The 25,924-nt window shown below is 42.5% G+C and overlaps 1 protein-coding gene across 2 annotated transcripts in view; it reads left to right on the top strand.

The window, feature by feature from the left end:
* Positions 1–25,924, top strand: part of MBNL1 (muscleblind like splicing regulator 1) — a 305,447-nt gene continuing 279,523 nt past the window's right edge. The window contains exon 1 of one of the 2 annotated variants that reach the window (XM_038758800.1): positions 1–139. The gene's annotated coding sequence lies outside the window, so the exon portion shown is untranslated. Of the gene's footprint in view, positions 140–17,727; positions 17,807–25,924 lie in introns of those variants that run through there. The other variant, XM_038758858.1, reaches the window with a different exon arrangement.

Genomic DNA, 25,924 nt, shown 5'->3' with positions numbered 1-25,924 from the left:
ATGTGTCGGCATTCTGGAGTGCCATAGGGACATTCTCTAGAGGCTGGGGCAGATTCAACACGAACGTGGTGAATTGAGTGAAAGAAAAAATGCAGAACAAGAAGACACTGTGGATGTTGGGAATGAAGATTATGAGAAGGTAAAATCAAAAGGAGAAAAAAATGATTGAGAGTATTCTCAATAATTTGGGAAAACTATGTAAACCCTCTTCACTTCCTATCATTCAAACCTGACATTTCATCTTATTCCAAATACAAGACATCTATAATGGGGAAGAAGACTGTGAGCCCCACATGGGACAACCTGATTACCTTGTATTTCTCCCAGCGCTTAGAACAGTACTTGGCACATGGTAAGCATTTAACAAATACCAACATTATTATTATTATTATAAGCTCTAGTTATGTGTAATATTGTAATAGTAGCAGTGGTAGTAGTAATAATAATAGTAGCAGTAGCAGTAGTAGTAGTAGTAATAGTAGTAGTAATACTGAACATTGAACATCCACTTAGTGCAGTGTACTCTACTAGGCCCCATGTACCTAATGATAGATTTTTATATTCATTCAAGAGTGTTGTGTTGTTCTCCTTTGCTAATTCATGCCATTCATGTTGGGGACAATCTTGTGAATCCTGAGCCTTATAAAATAAAAATTTATGAGCAAACAAGAAATAAAGCTCCTTATTTTTATAGAGGGATACAGAGGAGACCAAGGTTTCTAGATCAGATTACCAAAAGTTTGAGTGGTCATGGGCTTAAGTGCTCCAAGTTTGTTCCAGAAGTGTGGTTTGTGCTATAACTCTGTAGTCATGTCATGAAAAACTTCTTGTTATGGAAAAAATACATTCACAGAGGCTATTGATTCACTGGGAATTAATGGGTTTGGAGTTGTGTTGTACTCGTATTATACTCTTCCAAGTGCTAAGTAATAATAATAATAGTGCTTTTAAGTGCTTACTATGTGCCAGGCACTTTACTAAGCACTGGAGTCGAGGTTGGGTACAGCCCCTGTCCCACGTGGAGTTCACAGTCTCAATCCCCATTTTACAGATGAGGTAACTGAGGCACAGAGAAGTTAAGTGACTTGCCTAAGGTCATAGAGCAGACAAGTGGCAGAGCCAGAATTAGAACCCATGACCTTCTGAATCCCAGGCCCATGCTGTATCCACTATGCCAAAGAACCCACAATAAGCACTCACTAAATACTCCTGATTGATTAATATAGTTCAAATATACCACTGTGACTGAAGTTATTTGAAACTAATTCCTATATTACAGTTGTGTATTGTGTGTTCTTTTATAATTGCTTTAGGCTGGTTTGATTTCATTGCATTAACTACTATACTGTAAAATTGCAGAAGCATAAAGCTGTCCAAAATGTAATGTGGTGGCCAAAGTTTGGTGCAGTTGAATTATGCTAGTTCAGCGGCAAAAGCTTTGTATGGCTCCATTAGCCTAGTGCGGAGACATAAGGCTGAGAGAGAGGCTGCTAAGTCTAGCAATAGCACTTGATGACCTATCCCTCAGGCATTCGCTCAATATTGTCTTTACAGTGCCAAATTTCTAGTTGTGCTGATGGAATTTATGTCCATCCCAGTTCATAATTGTGGAGAAACATTCCATAACTCCATAATAGTACTCTCCTTAAATTGCACAAAGAAAACTTAAACAAATTAATAATTGAGTGTATTGATAAGTTTGGCTACAAAAATAATGACCCCTAAATACTTGGAGTTTTTCAGATCTAAGGAGAATCAAGCTTAATTACTTCCTCTCTTTTGATTTAGCCATACCAGAAACTCTGTTTTAGGCATAAGCCCAGAGCTTCAAAGAAATCAGGTCTGGTCTCGTTCACTTAAAGTTTATCCTTTCCTGCCTTAACTCAGCCCTCTCCTCTGCCAGACAAAACTATTTCTCCTCCCTTATTGACACCCATGCCCATCGCCCCCGCCAGCTGTTCCGTACATTCAACTCCCTTCTCAGGCCCCCAGTTCCTCCCCCTCCTCCTTCCCTCACCCCCAACGATCTGGCCTCCTACTTCATTGGCAAAATTAAATCCATCAGGTCCGACCTCCCCAAAGTCACTTCACCCCCTTCTCCAACCCCCCGGCTCTCAACACTCTCTGCTACTCTCCCATCCTTCCCAGCAGTATCCTCAGAGGAGCTCTCATCCCACCTCTCAAGTGCTGCTCCGGCCACCTATGCTTCTGACCCCATTCCCTCTCATCTCATGAAATCTCTCACTCCAACCCTTCTCCCCTCCTTAACTTCCATCTTCAACCACTCACTCTCCACTGGTTCCTTCCCCTCTGCCTTCAAACATGCCCATGTCTCTCCCATCCTAAAAAAACCCTCTCTTGACCCCACCTCACCTTCTAGTTATCGTCCCATATGTCTCCTACCATTCCTTTCCAAACTCCTGGAACAAGTTTTCTACACGCGCTGCCTCGAATTCCTCAACAACAACATTCTCCTCGACCCCCTCCAGTCTGGCTTCTGTCCCCTACATTCCACAGAAACTGCCCTCTCAAAGGTCACCAATGACCTACTGCTTGCAAAATCCAACGGCTCATACTCTATACTAGTCCTCCTCGACCTCTCAGCTGCCTTCGACACTGTGGACCACCCCCTTCTCCTCAACACGCTATCCGACCTTGGCTTCACAAACCCCGTCCTCTCCTGGTTCTCCTCTTATCTCTCTGGTCGTTATTCTCAGTCTCTTTTTTCAGGCTCCTCCTCCCCCTCCCATCCCCTTACTGTGGGGGTTCCCCAAGGTTCAGTGCTTGGTCCCCTTCTGTTCTCGATCTACACACACTCCCTTGGTGACCTCATTCGCTCCCACGGCTTCAACTATCAACTCTACGCTGATGACACCCAGATCTACATCTCTGCCCCTGCTCTCTCCCCCTCTCTCCAGGCTCGCATCTCCTCCTGCCTTTAGAACATCTCCATCTGGATGTCTGCCCGCCACCTAAAACTCAACATGTCCAAGACTTAACTCCTTGTCTTCCCTCCCAAACCCTGCCCTCTCCCTGACTTTCCCATCTCTGTTGACGGCACTACCATCCTTCCCGTCTCACAAGCCCGCAACCTTGGTGTCATCCTCGACTCCGCTCTCTCATTCACCCCTCACATCCAAGCCGTGACCAAAACCTGCCGGTCTCAGCTCCGCAACATTGCCAAGATCCGCCCTTTCCTCTCCATCCACATCGCTACCCTTCTCGTTCAAGCTCTCATCCTATCCCGTCTGGATTACTGCATCAGCCATCTCTCTGATCTCCCATCTTCGTGTCTCTCCCCACTTCAATCCATACTTCATGCTGCTGCCCAGATTGTCTTTGTCCAGAAACGCTCTGGGCATGTTACTCCCCTCCTCAAAAATCTCCAGTGGCTACCAATCAATCTGTGCATGAGGCAGAAACTCCTCACCCTTGGCTTCAAGGCTCTCCATCACCTCGCCCCCTCCTACCTCACCTCCCTTCTCTCCTTCTACAGCCCATCCCGCACCCTCCGCTCCTCTGCCGCTAATCTCCTCACCGTACCTCATTCTCGCCTGTCCCGCCATCGACCCCCGGCCCACGTCATCCCCCAGGCCTGGAATGCCCTCCCTCTGCCCATCCGCCAAGCTAGCTCTCTTCCTCCCTTCAAGGCCCTACTGAGAGCTCACCTCCTCCAGGAGGCCTTCCCAGACTGAGCCCCTTCCTTCCTCTCCCCCTCGTCCCCCTCTCCATGCCCTCATCTTACCTCCTTCCCTTTCCCACAGCACCTGTATATATGTATATATGTTTGTACATATTTGTTACTCTATTTATTTATTTATTTATTTTACTTGTACATATCTATTCTATTTATTTTATTTTGTTAGTATGTTTGGTTTTGTTCTCTGTCTCCCCCTTTTAGACTGTGAGCCCACTGTTCAGTAGGGACTGTCTCTATATGTTGCCAACTTGTACTTCCCAAGTGCTTAGTACAGTGCTCTGCACAGAGTAAGCACTCAGTAAATACTATTGATGATGATGATGATGATGATGATGATGGTCTGGAGGAAATTAGACCAACACATCTAATATAAATCATCAAGGGGTCTAAATACATTCTTATTCCATATTCATTTGATTTTCATGGGATTCAGAGTTGTGAGGTAGATTGATCATATGTCAGCTAGCCATATTCAGCCAGCTCAACCCTGAATTTTTGTAAGCTGCCCTGAACCCTCCCAGAAAAATAAAAAAAGTCCCAGAATTGAGTCTATCCAGTGCACTGACTCCTAGCTGCTATTTCTGTTTGACAATAATTGTAGTTTTTGTTAAGTGTTTACTATGTGCCAGGCACTGTACTAAGTGTTTAGGTGGGTACAAGCAAATTGGGTTGGACACAGTCCCTGTCCCACATGGGCTCATAGTCTTAACATCCATTTTACAGATGAGGTAACTGAGGCACAGAGAAGTTAAGTGATTTGACCAAGATCACACAGCAGACATGAGGCAGAGCTGGGATTAGGACCCATGTCCTCTGACTTCCAGTCTATGTTCTTTCCTCTAGACCACACATGCCGCTTGTCATGTCTGGTCTGGATCATGCATCTAGGAAATTCCATCTGGGTCCTACAACTTGATGAGATTGAGGAACATTCTTGAATACTGGTAGACTTTAGCCCCACTCACCCTCAAAGGGAGAATTCAAAATAATTCTGGTGCGCTATATTCATTCTATCGTATTTATTGAGTGCTTACTGGGTCCTGCCTGGTGACGATGATCTCCACTGTATATGAACCCATCAAACATCCTTAAACTCCCCTCTAGACTGTAAGCTTGTTACAGGCAGGGGTTGTTTTCCCCAAATCCGATATACTGTACTGTGCTCTGGACACAGTAAGCGTTCAATAAATCCTGTGGGTCCCACCTTCACAACATAGCTAAAATCCACTCTTTCCTCTCCATCCAAACTGCTACCATGTTAATACAATCACTCATCCTATCCCACCTAGATTACTGCATCAGCCTCCTTTCTGACCTCTCAATTTCCTGTCTGTCCCCACTCCAGTCCATACATCACTCCACTGCCCAGATCATCTTTCTACAAAAATGTTCATGACATGTCACCCCTCTCCTCAAAAATCTCCAGTGGTTGCCCATCCACCTCCTTATAAAATAAAAATTCCTCATTGGCTTTAAAGCACTCCATCACCTTGCCTCTTCCTATCTCACATTGCTTCTCTCCTTCTACAACCCAGCCCACACACTCTGCTCCTCTGCTGCTAACCTTCTCACTGTGCCTCGCCACCAACTCCTGGCCAATGTCCTGCCTCTGGCCTGGAATATTCTCCCTCCTCAAATCCTCCAAACGATTACTCTGCCCACTTCAAAGGCTTATTGAAGACACATCTCCTCCAAGAGGCCTTCCCAGACTAAGCCCCACTTTTCCTCATCTCCCACTCTCTTCTGCATTGCCCTGACTTGCTCACTTTGCTCTTCCCCTCCCACCCCAGACCCACAGCAGATAGATAGATAGATAGATAGATAGATATAGATATGTAATTGAATTTATTTGGGTTGATATCTGTCTCCCCTGCTCTAGACTGAGCTCATGGAGGGCAGGGAATGTCACTGTTTTTTGTTATATTGTACTTTCTCAAGTGCTTAATCCAGTGCTCAGCACACAATAAATGTTTAGTAAATATGATTGAATTGATTAATCATTAATTAATTAATTAATTAACAAATACCCTAGAAAATAAACTGCCAGAGATAGGATTAGAACCCAGGTATCCGACTCCTAGGCCCATGCTCTTTCCACTAAGCCACTGTGCATCCTCGAAGATAGCTCTGTTTTTAGAAAGAAGGTTGCAAGGTATTTTTTGTGACCCAAAGCAACTACCTTACTTAGACTGTGAGCCCCCTGTAGGGCAGGGACTGAGTTCAACTTGGTTACCTTGTATCTACCTTAATGTTTAGTACAGTGCTTGGGACATAATAAGCACTTAACAGATATCACAATTATAATTAAGATCTTTTCTCCACAGAGGTATGTTTCCTTTCTTAATATATGAAATGATCTGTAACTGTTATCTGAATCTGGACTCATTAAGTAAAACAACCACATACATTGCTCTTGAATTATCTTTAAATCTAACTATTATTGTAAATATGCAGTCCAATAAGTGTGCCTCTGAATAAAGAACATAAAGTATAGCTTAAAGCTCCCAAATGAATTCAGAATCCAATAGACTAATGTAACGTAAACCTTACCTGAATAGATTTTAATTTTGGAATGATGGGTGTTATCTGCATTTCAATATAATTGCAGTGATTTTAACGGATCATATTATGTACTTATAATTGGCTCATTGAGTGAACTGAGTGAAAAATAGTGCATGATTTTCCTTTCAATATTTCAAAGTAAATAAATCTAGATATTACATTTTAAATAATTTAACATAAATTTTTTAAAGTGGTATCTAGTGAAAAATGGGGAAAATTACCATTGACAAATATGCAATAGACTCATTTAAATGACTTATTCATAACGAACGAACAGCACAGATGAACTCTCCTCCCTTCTGAAAAGACACAGTTGTCATTACCTCAGTTAGTAAGTTATATCAGGAACTAAGATTCAATACTCTGAATGCCTGGAATTCTGTAACTAATTCCAAGAGATCTGTAATTTAAACAACGGATTGCACATAATCTCTTAGAAGGAAGATTAATGATCCCTTTCATAATTCGCTGATCTTCTCAATGGGAAGAAAATTAGGATCTGATTCCCTCACGATACCATATAGATTATTTAGCCTTTTAGATGTTTTGGGACTCATTATCACATCAAAAATAATTTGAAAGTCCCTGGAAGTGATCATTTTCCATATTTTATTAGGCATATAATCACTAATAGTTTTGTTAAACTCAAGGTGTAATGTAACAGTGAAGGAGAATGGATAATGCTATTCAAACAAAATATATTCAGTTGAGACATATATTAATATATTCAATTATATTCACATATGTGTGCCTACACATGCACATACTATATATGTGTATATATGTACATCTGCCCATATCAAAGATGACTGACATTAAAATGCATTCATGGGTGCAAGTAGGGCTGATCAGGCCAGGTGTAGGATGACTGACAGTCTGAATCACACCATGAGCACCAAGGGGTTGACATGTTAGCTCTCTGGAATATTCTGTGGCATCCATCCTGAAGTTCCCAATATCCCCACCTCCATCATCTCTCTTGCCCCAGGTGATTTCATTAGCTAACAGAGAAACAGCATGACAGTGTAAAGATCACAGGCCTGGGAATCAGAGGACCTGGGTTTCTATCCCAGCTCTGCCACTGGTCTGCCTTATGACTTTGGGAAAGTCACTTCAATTCTTGGTGACTCAGTTTCCTTATCTATAAAGTGGAAATTCAATACCTGTCATCCCTCCTACTTAGACTGAGAGCCTCCTGTGGTACAGGGACTGTGTCTGACCTGGTTATCTTATATCTACCTCACCATTTAGCACAGTGCTTTGCAGCTGTGTGATTTTGGGCAAGTCACGTAGCTTCTCTGTGCCTCAGTTATCTCATCAGTAAATTGGGAATTAAGACTGTGAGCCCCATGTGGGATAACCTGATCACCTTTTATCCCCCCAGTGCTTAGAACAGTGCTTTGAACATAGTAAGCACTTAACAAATACCATCATTATTATTATACAGGAAGTGCTTAGCAAGTAGTCATTCATTCATTCATTCAGTCAGATTTACTGAGCGCTCGCTGGGTGTAAAGCAGTGTACTTAACACTTGCGAGAGTATGATATAACAATAAACAGACACATTCCTTGCCCACAATGAATTTACCACTATTATCATTGACTAAATCAGTAACAACAACCAATTCTATTGTATTGTACTCCCCCAAGTGCTTGGTTCAGTGTTCTGCACACCCGCAAGTACTCAGTATGTACTATTGATAAGAATCAAAATCATCTGGCACAAAGCCTCCAAAATCTCCCTCTCCCCTCCTCAACTCCCTCCCTCCCACCTGTTTTCATTCATTCATTCATTCAGTCGTATTTATTGAGCACTTACTATGTGCAGAGCACTGTACTAAGCGCTTGGAAAGTACTGTTCAGCAGCAAATAGAGACAATCTCTGCCCACAGTGGGCTCACAGTATAGAAGGGGGGAGACATATATCAAAATAAGTAAACAGGCATCAATAGACAGAATGTAAATAAATAGTATCATCATCATCATCATCAATCGTATTTATTGAGCGCTTACTATGTGCAGAGCACTGTACTAAGCGCTTGGGAAGTACAAATTGGCGACATATAGAGACAGTCCCTACCCAACAGTGGGCTCACAGTCTAAAAGGGGGAGACAGAGAACAAAACCAAACATACTAACAAAATAAAATAAATAGAATAGATATGTACAAATAAATTAAATAAATAAATAAATAGAGTAAAAAAAATATGTACAAACATATATACATATATACAGGTGCTGTGGGGAAGGGAGGGAGGTAAGATGGGGGGATGGAGAGGGGGACGAGGGGGAGAGGAAGGAAGGGGCTCAGTCTGGGAAGGCCTCCTGGAGGAGGTGAGCTCTCAGCAGGGCCTTGAAGGGAGGAAGAGAGCTAGCTTGGCGGATGGGCAGAGGAAGGGCATTCCAGGCCCGGGGGATGACGTGGGCCGGGGGTCGATAGCAGGACAGGCGAGAGCGAGGTACGGTGAGGAGATTAGCGGCGGAGGAGCGGAGGGTGCGGACTGGGCTGTAGAAGGGGAGAAGGGAGGTGAGGTAGGAGGGGGCGAGGTGATGGACAGCCTTGAAGCCCAGGGTGAGGAGTTTCTGCCTGATGCGCAGATTGATTGGTAGCCACTGGAGATTTTTGAGGAGGGGAGTGATATGTCCAGAGCGTTTCTGGACAAAGATAATCTGGGCAGCAGCATGAAGTATGGATTGAAGTGGAGAGAGACACGAGGATGGGAGATCAGAGAGAAGGCTGATGCAGTAGTCCAGACGGGATAGGATGAGAGCTTGAATGAGCAGGGTAGCAGTTTGGATGGAGAGGAAAGGGCGGATCTTGGCAATGTTGCGGAGCTGAGACCGGCAGGTTTTGGTGACGGCTTGGATGTGAGGGGTGAATGAGAGAGCGGAGTCGAGGATGACACCAAGTTTGCGGGCTTGTGAGACGGGAAGGATGGTAGTGCCGTCAACAGAGATGGGAAAGTCAGGGAGAGGGCAAGGTTTGGGAGGGACGACAAGGAGTTCAGTCTTCGACATGTTGAGCTTTAGTATTATAGATATATACACATTAAAACATATAGAATTATAAATATGTACATATATACACAAGTGCTGTGGGGGGGAAGGGGGTAGAGTAAAGGGATTGAGTTGGGGCTATGGGGAGGGGAGGGGGAGCTGAGGAAAAAGGGGGTTTAGTCTGGGAAGGCCCCCTGGAGAAGGTGAGCTTTCAGTAGAGCTTTGAAAGGGGGAAGTGTGATTGTTTGGCAGATTTGAGGAGGGAGGGCATTCCAGGCCAGAGGTAGGATGTGGACCAGGGGTCAATGGCCGGACAGGCGAGAACAAGGCACAGTGATGAGGTTAGTGGCAGGGGAGTGGGGTGTATGCGCTGGGCTGTAGAAGGAGAGAAGGGAGGTGAGGTAGCAGGGGGTAAGGTGATGGAGAACTTTGAAGCTAATAGTGAGGAGTTTTCGCTTGATACGGAAGTTGATAGGCAACCAGTGGAGATTTTTGAGGAGAGGGGTGACATGCCCAGAGCCTTTCTGTAGAAAGATAATCTGGGCAGCAGAGTGAAGTATAGACTGAAGTGCGGAGAGACAGGAGGTTGGGAGATCAGAAAAGAGGATCATGCAGTAATCCAGTCAGGATAGGATGAGTGATTGTACTAACGTGGTAGTGGTTTGGATGGAGAGTAAAGGGTGGATCTTGGTGATGTTGTGAAGGTGGGACCGGCAGGTTTTGGTGATGGATTGGATATGTGGGGTGATTGAGAGAGCAGAGTCAAGGATGACACCAAGGTTGTGGGCTTGTGAGACGAGAAGGGGCGGGAAAGTCAGAAAGAGGACAGGGTTTGGGAGGGAAGATAAGGAGCTCTGTCTTGGACATGTTGAGTTTTAGGTGGTGGGAGGACATCCAGATGAAGATGTTCTGAAGGCAGGAGGAGATGTGAGCCTGGAGGGAGGGAGAGAGAACAGGGGAGGAGCTGTGCCTCTGAAGGGATCTCCCATCCCCTCCTAAAAATGTCTGCACTCATGTTTCCTCCCTGACCACTATATTCAGCTGGTCACCCTCTGTTGGGGCTCTGTCCTCTCTGCTTTCAAACATGCTCCTGTTTCCCAAATACTAAAAATAACCTTTTCTGGATCCTACTGTACCCTCCCACAGAAAACCCACTACCCTCTTCCCATGTTTGTCAAAACTAATACAAGCCAGCCTACACGTTTCATTCTTCTAATGCTAACCTTCTCACTATACCTTGATCTCATCTATCTCGCTGCTGACCCCTGGGCCATGTCATCCCTCTGGCCTGCAATGACCTCCTTCCTCAAATCTGACACACAATTACTCACCCCCTCCTTCAAAGCTTTATTGAAGTCACATCTCCTCCAAGAGGTCTTCCCTGAATAAGCCCCCTTTTCCTCTTCTCCCATTCCCATCTGTGTTGCCCTGACTTGCTCTCTTTATTCATTCCCCCCTCCCAGCCACACAGCACTTATTAACATATCTGTAATTCATTTCTTTATGATAATGCCTGTCTCCCCTTCTAGATTGCAAGCTCACTGTGGGAGGGAATGTGCCTGTTTATTGTTATATTGTACTCACTCAAGCACTTAGTAGTGCTCTGCACACAGGAAGTGCTCAATAAATATTATTGAAGGAATGAATGAAAGGTTTCATACAATCCTTGCCCCACTTCCTCCTTTCCAATTCCTCTTTTGGATCCTCCATCTTAGCATAGTGGATAGGGCATGGGCCCGAGAGTCAGAAGAACCTGGGTTCTAGTCTCGGTTCAGCCACTTGTCTGCTATGTGACTTTGGGGAAGTCACTTCACTTTTCTGGACCTGTTACCTCATCTATAAAATTGAGACTGAGAGCACCCTGTGGGACAGGGACTGTGTCCAACCTCATAAACTTGTGTCTACCCCAACTCCTAGTACAGTGCCTGTCACATAGTAAGCACTTAATACCCTAATTATTATTATTATTATTGGGTTCCACATCCTTCACTCTCCTGATACTGCATTCTCCATAGTCTTCAATGTCCTTTTCTCTGCAAAATCCAATGGACCCTACTCTACCCTAATCCCACTCAACTGGTGGACAACTTTTGACAGTGTGGATCATTCCCTTCTTCTTGGAAGCAATAACTAACCTTGAGTTCACAAACAATTTCCCCTAATTCTTTTCTTACCTCTTTGGCCACTTATAATAACTGTGGCATGTTTTAAATGGGTACTAGTTGCCAAGTACTGTATTATGCAACCTTTATTCACCCCATCCTCAGCCTCACAACACTTGGATACAAATCCAAAATTTATTTTAATGTCTCCCCTTCTAGACTCTAAGCTTCTTGTGGGCAGGGAACTTGATTACCAAATGTTTATATTGAATTCTCCCAAGCACTTAATACAGTGTTCTGTGCACATTAAGCACTCAGTAAGGATGACTGCTTGATCCATTGAGGTCCAACATAATCCCTGTTTCATGCTCTTAAGTAGGACGGAGAACAGTTATTGAATCCCCATTTTGCAAACTGTAGGGGTCCCTCAAGGTTCAGTTCTTGGTCCCCTTCTGTTCTCTATCTACACTCAGTCCCTTGGAGAACTCATTCACTCCCACGGCTTCAACTATCATCGTTATGCAGATGACACCTAAATCTATATCTCCTCCCCTGTTCTCTCTCCCTCCCTCCAGGCTCGCATCTCCTCCTGCCTTAGGGACATCTCTACTTGGATGTCCTCCCACCACCTAAGACTCAACATGTCCAAGACAGACCTCCTTATCTTGACTCCCGCACACTGTCCTCTACTTAACTTTCCCGTCACTGTGAAAGTCACAACTATCCTTCCCGTCATGCAACCTTGGTGCCATCCTTGACTCTGCTCTCTCATTCACCCCCCCATACCAATCCGTCACCAAAGCCTGCCGGTCTCACATTCATAACATTGCCTAGATCCGCCCTTTCCTCTCCACCCAAACCGCTACCACATTAGTACAACCACTTATCCTATCCTGACTGGATTACTGCATCAGCCTCCTTTCTGATCTCCCAACCTCCTGTCTCTCTCCACTTCAATCTATACTTCACTCTACTGCCTGGATTATCTTTCTACAGAAACGTTCTGGGCATGTTACCCCTCTCCTCAAAAATCTCCAGTGGTTAACTATCAATCTCCATATAAGAAAAACTCCTCCCTAAAGCTCTCCATCACCTTACCCCCTTCTATCTCACCTCTCTTCTTTTACAATCCAGCCTGCACACTCTGTTCCTCTGGTGCTAACCTTCTCACTGTGCCTCGATCTCACCTGTCCTGCTGTCAACCCCTGGGCCACGTCCTACCTCTGGCCTGGAATGCCCTCCCTCAGCAAATCTGCCAATCACTCTCCTCCACTTCAAAGCCCTACTGAAGGCTCACCTCCTTCAAGAGTACTTCCCAAACTAAGCCCCCTTATCCTTAGCTTCCCCTCCCCTCCGCGTCACCTCGATTTGCTTCCTTTACTCTACCCCCTCTCCTCACCCCACAGCACTTGTGTATATATATATATTATATATATAAATATATTCTATTTATTTATGTTTATATATATTATATATTTATATATAATTCTATTTATTTATATTTATGCCTGTTAACTTATTTTAATATTTATCTCCCCCCTTCTAGACTTTAAGTCTGGTGTGGGCAGGGTTTGTCTCTCTTTATTGCTGAATAGTACTTTCCAAGCGCTTAGTACAGTGCTCCGCCCACAGTAAGCTCTCAATAAATATGATTGAAAGAAAGAAAGAAAGAATGAATGAATGAATGAATGAATGAATGAAATTGAGGCAAAGAGAAAGGACTTACCTAAGGTCACACAACAGGCAAATAACAGAGCTGGGTTTAGAAACCAGATCCTTTGGCTCCCAAACCCATGCTCTTTCCACTAGGCCACATTGCTAATTGACTCCTTTTTGATCTCTTTTTCTTTCAATAGTTAAATTGTATTTATTAAGCACTTACTGTTGTCAGAGCACTGTACTAAGTGCTTGGGAGAGCACAATGTAACAGTAAAAGACACATTCCCTGCCCCTTTTCTTCTGCCTCTCATGCTCTAACTAGGGTGCCCCTCTAGGTTCTGGATCTGGATGTTCATACTTAGCACTCCTTCTTTGAGGGGTTCATCCTCCTACATGGCTTCAAATGCCATCCTTATTGATCAGTCAGTCAATAGTATTTATTGAGCTTATTGTTTGTAAAACACTGTACTAAGCACAAATAGTAAAGTTAGTAGTCATGCTCCCTGCCCTGAAGGGATTTGTAACCTAGTAGCTACAATTAAACATTATCCAACCTTGAGTTCATAATAATAATAATAATAATAATAATAATAATAATGACAACATTTGGTAAGTGTTCATAATAATAGTAATAATGGCATTTATTAAGTGCTTACTATGTGCAAAGCACTGTTCTAAGTGCTGGGAAGGCTACAAGGTGATCAGGTTGTCCCACGGGGGGCTCACAGTCTTAATCCCCATTTTACAGATGAGGTAACTGAGGCTCAGAGAAGTTAAGTGACTTGTCCAAGATCACACAGCAGACATGTGGCGGACCTGGGATTAGAACTCATGACCTCTGACTCCCAGGCACGTGTTCTTTCCACTGAGCCACACTGTCCTTTCCTGGTTCTCCACATACCACTCTGACTGCTTTCTCTCAGTCTCTTGGCAGCCTCTCCCTCTGCCTCCCACCTCTGTATGTGGTGGTCACTTAAGGCTCCGTTTTGAGACCCCTTCCATTTTCCATCTACACCCCCTCTCTTGGAGAACTCAGTCACCCATGGCTCAAATACCATCTCCATGCAGATGATGCTGTCCTTGTCTCATTTCTCTCATACAACCCACTTATTCAATCTGTCGCCAGATCTGTCACCCAATCAGTTCAGCCTCCACAACAATGCTAAAATCCTCCTTTTCTTCTTCATCCAAACTGCTACCACAATCATCCAAACACTTATCTTAACCCACCTTGATTACTGCATCAGCCTCCTGTTTCTCCCCACTTCAGCCCATCTTTCACTCTGCTGCCCAGATCAGTTTTCTAGAAAACCATTCAGTCCATGTTTCCCCATGACTCAAAAACCTCCAGTGGTTGCCCATCCACCTCCGCATCAAACTGAAATTTCTTACCATTAGCTTCAAAGCACTCACCTTCCCTGCTCCTACCTTACCTCTCTGATTTCCTACTACAACCCAGCCCGCACTCTGCTCCTCTAATGACAATCACTGAAACTCGATCTTGTCTATCTCGACACCCGCCTCTCACCCACATCCTGCCTCTGGCCTGGAACTCCTTCCCTCTTCATATCTGACAGACAATTACTCTCCTCACCTTCAAAGCCTTATCAAAAGCACATCTCCAAGAGGTTGAGTCCTCATTTCCTCTTCTCCTACTCCCTTTTGCATTGCCCTTGCACTTGGATTTGTACCCTTTATACACCTCTCCCTGTGCCCTACAGCACTTGCGTGCATATCTGTAATTTATTCATTTATATTAAACTGTGCTATACTAAACAGTGAGCTCACTGTAGCAAGGAATGTGTCTACCACCTCTGCTTCATTGTATAATAATGATAATGGTAATAATGGCATTTATTAAGTGGTTACTATGTGCAAAGCACTGTTATAAGCGCTAATAATAATAATGATGGCATTTATTAAGCACTGGGGAGGTTACAAGGTGATCAGGTCGTCCCACGGGGGGCTCACAGTCTTCATCCCTATTTTACAGATGAGGTAACTGGGGCACAGAGAAGTTGAGTGACTTGCCCAAAGTCACACTGCTGACAGTTGGCAGAGCCGGGATTTGAACCCATGACCTCTGACTCCAAAGCCCATGTTCTTTCCACTGAGCCACGCTGCTTTTCTTGTACTTGTACTTTCCCAAACGTTGTACTTTCCCCAAAATTGTACTTTCCCAAACGTTTAGTACAGTGCTTAGCACACAGTGAGTGCTCAATAAATGTCACCAATTGATTGATTGATTGGTTGATTGACGGAGGTGTTTCCCTCCCTATGACCAGGACTAGGCTCATCAATCAACTTATAGGCTTTCCCTCTAGACTGTAAGCTCATTATGGGAAGGAGCGTGTCTGCTAATTCTCTGGAATTCTACTTTCTCAAGTGCTTAGTACAGTGCTCTGCACATAGTAATTGCTCAATAAATACCACTGATTTCACGGTGGCTCCATAGTTTGAGCCCATGGATACTAAGCCTGGAATTGATAGTGACCCTCCAGGAATTTCACTGAGCTGTTTCCTAGAATTCCTCTAATACCTAATTCCTCTAATTCCAAGTTAAAAAGACCTGGAAACATGACTTCATCAACCAATCAATAAATCAATCACATTTTTTGAGTGCTTACTGTGTGCAGAGCACTGCACTAAGTGTTTGGGAGTGCACATACATCCAGAAAGCATCGCCAGGGAGGAGGAAGGTTGTTTGTTAAGTTCTACTTGAGACCACTTTGATTGTGTTAACTGATTACTTTTCATTTACTCCAGCCATTAATGCAGGACTTTGCACATAGTAAGTGTTTAAAAATGTCATCATAATAATAATATTAATGTAATATTTTCTCCTTTCATGTCTTCCCTTTCCTTCATTTTGTATCCTTGAAAATGCATGTCTGAAAATGAAATGATGTCCCAGGGAAGATGGTAGATATTTGTAAAATTGCTATTACTCCCCCACCCACCTCCACTCAAAAAATGAATAATAATGTCACCTATACTAATCACATGGCTTGGTGGATAAGACAGCTGATGTTGGATCAGAAGATTGAGGGTTTGAATCACTCTCACCTTCGCCTTACACGCTGATGGTCCCCACTTCAAAACCGGATGGGAAACACAATTTTGAGAAGCAGTGGGGCACAGTGGATAGAACACAGGTCTGGAAGTCAGAAGGACCTGGGTTCTAAACCTGGCTTCGCTTCTTGTCTGCTGTGTGACCATGGGCAAGACACTTCACTTCTCTGGGCCGCAGTTCCCAGAGAATAAGAGAGGGATAAGTGTGTGAGCCCCATGTGGAACAGGGACTATATCCCACCTGATTAACTAGTCTCTCTCCCCAGTGCTTAAAACAGTGCTTGGCACATAGTAAGCACTTAACAAATACCATTATTATTATTATTTTCTATTCAGTGTTTACTATTTGCTAGGGTAAATGCAAGTTAATGTAATCATAAGCAGCATGGCTCAGTGGAAAGAGCGTGGGCTTGAGAGTCAGAGGTCATGGGTTTGAATCCTGGCTCTGCCACTTGTCAGCTGTGTGACATTGGATAAGTCACTTAACTTCTCTGGGCATCAGTTACCTCATCTGGAAAATGGGCATTAAGACTGTTAGCCCACATGGGACAACCTGATCACCTTCTACCCCCCAGAGCTTAGAACAGTGCTTCGCACATAGTAAGTGCTTAACAGTTTAATTTTTTTAGGGGAAGCAGCATGGCTCAGTGGAAAGAGCATGGGCTTTGGAGTCAGAGGTCATGGGTTCAAATCCCGACTCCACCAATTGTCAGCTGTGTGACTCTGGGCACAAATTTTATATTTCATATTTCATCTTCAGGTGAAGATGAGGATATTGTGTAGACCACTGATGGAGCCAGGACTAGAAGACTAACAACCAGGTCTCACCTTCCAACTCTGTGCTCTTCCCATCAGGTCTTGCTCAATTATCTGAGTAACTGAGAAGATCTGGAGAAAGTAGCTTGGTGGATCTATGGAATGCAAGGTTTAGTTAGTGCCGTTCTCAAACAAAAGGCTGTCAACTAAAGACTTGCACCTGGCATGTGATCTTGGTGGTTGGATCTGGGTGAAACAGATAGCTGGCAGATAAGTAACAGTTTCAGTTTTGCAATATTTTATCTTTGGGTAACAGGCAACTCTGCATGAGGAAGGAAGTCTATAAGACCTGTGGATGATGACAAACCACTAACCAGATTCCAGGAAAATGTCAGTTTGCTCAAGTCTTCTTTTTTCAAAACCAGATGTCTGTGGTCAGATTAGCATTTGGGTCACACTGCAAAGACTTAATTGGTAGATTTGAAACCTTCCTGATCCCCGCCCTCCCCCACCCCAGGATACACACCACTTTCTGGTAGAGGGATCCTTGGGAATACTTTTCCTCCTTGGCCTCATCTCTCAGATGTTCAGGGCACGTGGCTTTAAATTAAATAGTATACTTTAATGGAATATTTATTTTAAAGTCATTTTTCATTATCCAAATATATATATAATGTACATGTGTACTATGCAAACCGCAGCCTGTTGCTATGGTTACCACTGTATGCTTTTGTGACTAGCTAATTTCACATTCTTAGACCTATAGGGTTTGGAGTGCATAATTATTCTGGTCTTTCATTGCTTCCTCTTTAGCTATCCCACCATCCTTTTTCTGAGAAAAAAAGAATGTGATAATTAGCAAAAAGTGCATAGCAGAACTCAGCTTTCTGAGGTGGTAGTAGCATTATAAAATTATTTTAGCGGCTTTACACGACAAGCTAAACACAAGGCAAACAGGTAAGAATAAGGTTTTTTTTTCTCTCTCAAATGGTTTCATGCTGATATTTAAGTTGTAACTATTCAAGTGCCTTAGTTAAGTTACAAAGTGAAGGCAGAATTTTTCATACTTCACCCTTTGAAACTCCTTGAAAAGTGTTTTACATGGTCTTAATTGTCTTAATAACAGAAAGTTGAAAAGATCACCCCCGCTCTGTTTGTGTATTTACATAAATTCTTGATAAATTATGCTTGGTTTGAAAATTCATTTTGAACATTCTTTTTGCTGTTGGTTTCTTATTTTTTTCTTCTTAGAGACTAGCCACTTCTGTCTTCCAAAGAAAGGCAATATACCATTCATTGTTTTCCCTACTTTCTTGGTCAAAATATGAAATTTCATCTCTGTTTTTGACTTTCTCCTGTGGAAATTCAGACCCTTTGTATAGAGACTTTCAGGACAGAAAATAGTATTACTGGCCAAATACAATTCAAATGAAGTGAAAACTCAGCTTTTGGTACTCTAGAGATTTTTCTGAACCCATAATGTGAGCTCTCGGTGTTTAAGGGTTAACGATAGGACTAGAAGTATCAGAAGCATTTCAAAACCGAACAGAAATCGACCATATTCTTTTTTGGTAGCTGACTTCTCATAATTAATCCAGTAATACAAGGGAGATCTCTTTACCAAATACAGTCAGAGGAGCTTATTTTATTATTTAATATTGTGATATTGGTGTTCACTGTCTTGAAGTACAGTGGTTTTGTTCAATTACTTCTTTTAAAGACTGTTTTCTTATGTTCCTCAACCTGTAGATGACAGGGATCTTTATTAGATCATCCATTTCTTTTTAGGATTCCTGAGCAGGTTTCCTTTTATTGATCAGAATGGAAAACAAAATAGTGGAGAGTTATTTGAAAAGGCCAATCAAATCTCAAATGTTCTGGCAACATCTTATTCTGAGAAACAATTTAGGTAAATAATGATGCTGGAAAATGGCAGCATGTAGAAATGTAATCCTGAGTTTTGAACAAAAATTTACCCTGGTTCTCTTTTCAACTGCTTATGCTCCATCAAAGCTGAGAATCTTTGGCTTTGGGAGCATGTCTTATGAAAGTAAAAGATCATACCCTTATTCATTTGGACATTTCTCTTTTTTTCTAATTTTTTTAAACACTTATTTGTTCCTGAAGTGAAATATAGAGTTTAGACTCTAGATAGCCTTTACATGTTCACGTTCAATTCTTGTGACTTGTACACATAATCATTTGCCATTGGTTCAAGATGTCTGGAAACGGGCCAATAACTATTCTTTAAAGTGAAATTTGAAGAATCTCTGTATGAAGTTTTAAAGCTGCACTAAATTTCTACATTGAATTAATGGCGTTATGTGAACTCTCATACCTCTTCATACAATAGGGCAATTGTGCTAGATGTGTCCTGAACTTGATGGTGTTTTTATATATTTTCCTAGTTTAAGCAAAAGCTGCAGGAATTATAGCTATGCATTATTCTTCTTCATTACTTAAGCATGTGTGATACAATACAGTAGAGGAAGCTATGCTCAACAAAGAAGAGAAACTCCACTGAAAGGAAATTACAGTCTGAAACCACAAACAGAACGGTAACAGAAGTGAAAATAAAGGCTCAAATGCAGGGAGAGGAGTCACCCCTGGGTGCTTGCTCAAGAGGAGAAAGATCAGCTCTATGCTTATTTCCATATTTGGAATCAGGGTTTAGGGGTTTGTTTTTTCATTAAAAGCTGCATTCCCCAAACCAGCCGCTGATGGGCCTACTGCGGGATGTAAGGATTATCGAAAGAGATGCTTCAGCTCAATTGGGGAGAAAAGTGGGACTGATTTCACCTTCCACTATAGTTTACATACTTAACTCTGGGAAAACAGGCTGAACCCAAAAAAGACACATTCCTGAGGTAGCAAAAGTATGGCCTGCTAAGTACTTCTGAATTATGCAGGGTCAAAAATACACCATGGGTGTTCATGTTTTAAACCAGAAGGATTTTTTCAAACTTTTAAGAAAACAGTGGGAATTTGATTTACTGATAGTAGAACTAATGTTTGTTTTTCAGAATACAGTAGTGCCTGGCAGATAACCAATGAGAAAAATGTATTGTCATTAATAGCAACAATAGTGTGAATTTCCACCCATACTGGCTGATGTCTTGCCAGGATGGCAGCAACTGCCAGTGCAAATTTCTTGAAGATGTTTTGCTTTATTTTTCTCAATTTTATAAGCTAAATCCTGCACAATACATAGTTCTGTCTGAGATGAATGGTGGCTTGAGAAAAAACTCAAACACAAGAAGTTCCTTCTGCAAGTTATTGTTACTAGCCTTGTTTTAGAGGAAATAAAAAGGGTCTCAATTATAGAGGTCGGGAAGACAACATGATTTAGTGGGAAGAGCTCTGGAGATCTAGGTTGTTGTAATGGCTTTGAAAGAATTTGTTGTATGGCCTTAGGCTAGTCACTTAACCTCTCTCTGTGTCCCCAACTGTTTAATCACCCACCCTCAGTCCCTCAGCATGTGTTTATGTATCTGTAATTTATATGTTCATATTAATATTTGTCTCCTCATTTAGACTGTAAGCCTGTTGTGGACAGGGAACTTGTCCTCCAATTCTGTTGCACTGTACTCTCCCAAGAGCTTAATACAGTGCTCTGCACACAGTATGTGCTCAATAAACACCATTGACTGATGGATTGATTAACTTGTAAAATGATGATAATAATACCATCTTCTCCCAACTTCAGAGGGATGGTGTGGGGATAAAACTGATGTTAAAATGGTATAGTTTTTTTAAAGATCTCTACAAATACTAGGTGTTATGATTGTAAGCTCACTGGGGCCGAAGATAATGTCTACCAACTCTATTGTGGTCTCTCAAGAACTCTTAGTAATAATGATAATAATTAAGTAAGTAAGTACTGTTCTAAGCTCTGGGGTAGATACAAGGAGATCATGGTGTCCTACTTAGGGCTTACAGTCTTAATCCCCATTTTACAGATGAGGTAACTAAGGCACAGAGAAGTTAAGTGGCTTGCCCAAAATCACAAGCAGACAAGTGGTGGAACTGGGATTAGAACACACGTCCTCTGACTCCCAAGCCCTGGGTCTTTCCACTTAGCCACGCTGCTTCTAGAAGTGCTTCACACTACACTTAGTAGAGTGCTGTGCGCTCAGTAAGCCCATAATAAATACCACTGATTGATTGATCATTAGTAGTAATATTCATAATGCTATTTGGGTTCCAAGTCTGCGTTAGAGAGAATGAAATGCTAGATTGGGCATGTGCGTACAAGGTGGAAGACCATGAGGATGTGCTTCCTGATTGGCTAAGGAAATCTTATGATTGTCATTGCCTACTATAAAGCATTCATGTCCATGTGTTCCTCATCTCTCTGCTTGAAGTTTACATGGCCATTTTTCCTATCATTATTATTATTATTATTATTATTATTTTAATTATGTTGAAATGCAAATCTCTAAAAAACTGGAAAATATGAATCAACAGACATAGGTTAGTCCAACAGCCAGCAAAAAAAAATTCAGGGAAGCAGTTTGGTCTGGTGGAAAGAGCACAAGCGTAGTAATCAGAGGATTTGGTTTCTAATCCTGACTCTGCCACTTGGGTGGCCATGGGTAAGCCACTTCACTTCTCTGTGCTGCAGTACCTTCATCTGTAAAATGGAGATTAAGTACTACTCCCACCTACATAGTCTTTTGAGCTTTCTGTTAAGTCTGATGATCTTGTATCTACTCCAGCGCTTAATACAGTGCTTGGTACATAGTAATTGCTTACCAAGTATGATAATACAACAATAATAACACTAACTATGATAATAACAACAGTTCAGGTAACTACAGAACCCATAGTCATTCTCCCTTCCATACCACAATCCCTCCTTATTGGCAGGAAAAGGCCCAGGATGCCTTGGTTTCCATTGCTTAGCAGACTGGAAAAAGCAACTCAGAGGCACCTGAATAACTGGTCTGGGGTTCTTTGGGCCGGTTTAGGGAGATAGGGAAGGGTGTGAGAGGGAGAAATACCTGGTCCAAGGAAGACATGAATCACTTTGGATAAGGTCTGGGCCCAGTCCTCCCCAATCAATCAATCAGAATATTTATTGAGAATTTACTGTGTGCAGAGCATCATACTAAGTGCTTGAGAGAATACTATATGACAGAGTTGGTAGACCCATTCCCTGCTCACAGATCTGTGGAGTCAGACCACAGAACCCAGGGAGCCAACCTAATTTTGTGTCAGTCCAACACCCCGCCATACAGGGTCTGGCTTGGTAGGGACTAAGTATGGTCTCGTACATCTGAGCTCCAGCTCAATTCTGTTACTTGAGTTCCTTACAGTCTCACCGTGGAGACAGCATAGCATCATTTTAGAAGATTATCATCATCATCATTTTCCAGTAAGCAAATTAAACCGACAGGGCTGATTGCAAAACTTGCCCCTACAACATATGCATCTCAATTTCAACGATGCAGAATTTACAAAGAAAAGTGAGACAAAAACTGAGGAATAGTCTTTCTTTGCTTACTCTTGAAAACATAAAAAGGAGTCAAATTGAAACTGAAATGTACCTGGCAGTTTTGACTGTTATTCTACTGAGTGCTAGATAGAAGAGGGACAATTATGTGTGTAAAATACACGATTAAGGAAAACTGCTCCTGGTTGCTCAAGAATGGCACTTAACTCTATGTAACCAGTCACTAGGAACAATGCTAGTTAGTTCTCGCCATTTTTTTCTCATTCACTCAATCGTATTTATTGACCACTTACTGTGCACAGAGCACTGTACTAAGTACCTTTTTCTCATCCCCACTTACTCCTCTCTCATTAAATGAGCCTTTTGCCTCCTACTTCTCTCATCATTAATACCAATTAGAATCAGGAGGGGATTACCCTTGGGCATAAAGGGAAGTTCAATTCTGGTCCCATCCCACAAGCCCTAGGACCAAGGGCTTTCTCTGGGGAGAGCCTTAAAGCTGATGGGAATTTCAGGGATGAGGTATCCATGGCACTATGGCACTCCCTTGTCCCTTGGTGGTGTCTAACTTTCATCTTCTACTATACTTGTAGAAAGGGTTATAGTAAGACAAGCAGATAATTTTTGTATGATATTTGGTAAGTGTTTATTATGTGCCAGGCACTGTACTAAGCACTGGGGTAGATACAAAGCTAATCAGGTTGGACACAATCTATGTCCCTCATTGGGCTCACAATTTTAATCCCCATTTTACAGATGAGGTAAAAAGTTAAAAAACTCGCCCAAGGTCAGGCAGCAAACAAGTGGTGAAGCCAGGATTAGAACCCAGATACTTTGACTCCCAGGCCAGTGCTTTATCCATTAGGCCACACTGCTTCCTTGTTTCTATTCCCTAAAGAAATCATTGCAAAACTTTTCAGACTTTCCAAATCAAGTGCACTCTAAATCAAACTGTGGGAGTTTTCTCCACTTACATGGTGTTTTTTAGTACTTTCCTGTTATCTATAAGTGATAATTAACTAACCCCATCTATGTGTAGAGATACTAGCATATTGAGGGATATTCATTCATTCAGTAGTAGGTAGTGAGTGTCCACTGTATGCAGAACACTTACTGGACATTGCCCGTGTGCTGAGCACTGTATAAGCAACTACTGTGTGCAAGGCAGAGTACTGAGTCTTTGCAGTTTACAGAGGGCTGTACTAAATGCCTACTGTATATGGTTTACTATGCTAGCATTTGAAAGAGTTGCAAGGATGAGAAGGAGCATGGCCTAATGGAAAGAGCAAGGGTGGGGGGAGTCAGGAGTCCTGGTTCTAATTCTGGCTCTTCTGCTCCTACTATGTGACATGGGACAGGTCACTTAATTTCTCTGTGCCTCAGTTTCCTCTTCTTCAAAATGGAGATGCAATACCTGTCTTTCCTCCTACTTAGACAGTGAATCTAGACTCTTCTAGATTCTTCTAGACTGTGAGCCCATTGGTGGGCAGGGACCGTCTCTATATGTTGCCAACTTGTACTTCCCAAGCGCTTAGTACAGTGCTCTGCACACAGTAAGCATTCAATAAATACGATTGAATGCATGAATGAATGAATGAATCCCACGTGGGGCAGAGACTTGATTATCTTGTATCTGCCCCATTGCTTAGAACAGAGCTTGGCACATACTAAAAGCTGAACAAATACCATGCTTACTACTTTCAATTTGGACCCAACTCCTATCCCATCAGGGGCTCACAGTCTAAGAATAAAAGAGAAGGGGTATTAGTGTCAGACACAGAAAGATTGCAATGATAAAAACAATGAAAGACAATGAAACAATTTAAACAAACAAGGAAAACAATGAAAACAATAAGAGCAAGAGGATCTGGGAGGAGAGGAGCAGCTTTCAGACTCCTCTTCGTTCTGAGCAGCTGGTCAGAATCCAAAAACCTTAACATTCAGACTCTTCTAAAGGTTGGAAGATTCCTTACTCCCCTTCCTTCTTCCTGGCACATCACATTTCCTCAGTCTGGCATTTCCTTTGAATTGAGGTTTTACTTTTTGAACACTTTAACCCTGATTTCTTCCTTTACATCAGCATTAAAGTAAATTTCTTTCATCCACATTATGTAAATGATTTCTGAGGACACATAGAACAATGTTTTCAACTCCAAGTGTCACCACGGTACTTGAGGGATTTTAGTTACAGCCCTAGTTAAACCCAAAAGGGAGTTGTTCAGAGCATAACTCTGAACACATCACAGTGAAAATCATCTGTGGATGCAGTGTCTTCAATGAATCAATGCCTCCTACATTATTAATTTGGTAACTGTCTAGTCATGGTAGGGAATTATACATGGTGATGCTGTGCCGCTGTCAGTTTTTTTTTTTTTTAAAAGAATGAGCATCTCTTAAGCTCTTTTCCTTTCCCTCTTTCTGGGATGGAGAAGAGCTGAAGGCTGAACATGCCCCACTCCATCATTATTTCTTGTCTGCAGTCTAGGTTTTATCATTCTTCCCATCTGCTAGAGGGCTGGGGAAGACATCTCCCTCCTGGGACCCTCCTTCACACTCTGCCCAACCTTCAAATACCTCCTAAAATCCCTCCTCCTCCAACAAACTTCCCCAGCTATTAATTGGGAATCTTAATCTTATCAACCCATCTTCGGTTATCTCACGTTATAAAGCCATTCATTTACTGTCTATGTGCCAAGCACTGTAGTAAATGCCCTCTCTAATAGCAAGAATAATAATAATAACTGTGGCATTTGTTAAGCGCTTATGATGTGCCAGGCACTGTACTTAGTGGAAGCAGTATGACGTAGTGGATAGAACACAGGCCTGGGAATCAGATGGTCATGGATTCTAATCTTGTCTCTACCACTTGTCTGCTGTGGGACCTTGGGCAAATCATTTGACTTTTCTGGGCCTCAGCTACCTTATCTGTAAAATGAGGATTGAGACTGTGGGACAGGGACTGTGTCCAACCCATTTTGTTTGTAACTGCTCCAGTGCTTAGTACAGAGCCTGGCACATAGTAGCCACTTACCAAATACCACAATTGTTATTATTATTATTATTGTTATTATTATTATTATTATTATTAAACAAGCAAATTGAGTTGGACACAGTCCCTGTCCCAGGTGGGGCTCACAGTCTCAATCCCTGTTTTGCAAATGAGGTAACTGAGGCATAGACAAGTGAAGGGACTTGCCCAAGGCCACACAGGAGGCAACTGGTGGAGTCGGGATTAGAACTCATGACCTTCTGACTCTCAGGGCCGTGCTCTATCCACTATGCTAAAAAGTTCCTTGTGGGCAGGAAACGTGCCTACTGACTGTTATATTGTACTCTCCCAAGTGCTTAATGCAATTCTCTACACCCAGTAGAGCTTCAGTACATATCACTGATTGATTAATTCAGGGTAGATATTATATAATCAGATTGGGCACATGGGGCTCCCAGTCCAAGAGGGCAACAGACAAGGTACCGCACTCCCATTTTACAGATGTGGAAATTCAGTCACAGAAAAGTTAAATGACTTACCCAAGGTCACAGAGCAGACAGATGGCACAGCTGGGATTAGAACCCTGGTCCTCTGACTCTCCATCCTGTTCTCTTTCCCCTAGGCCATGCTG

Source organism: Tachyglossus aculeatus, chromosome 1 (assembly GCF_015852505.1).
Source record: "Tachyglossus aculeatus isolate mTacAcu1 chromosome 1, mTacAcu1.pri, whole genome shotgun sequence".
Taxonomy (NCBI): domain Eukaryota; kingdom Metazoa; phylum Chordata; class Mammalia; order Monotremata; family Tachyglossidae; genus Tachyglossus; species Tachyglossus aculeatus.
The sequence above is the reverse complement of the archived record's forward strand: the minus strand, read 5'-3'. Positions and strand labels throughout refer to the sequence as shown.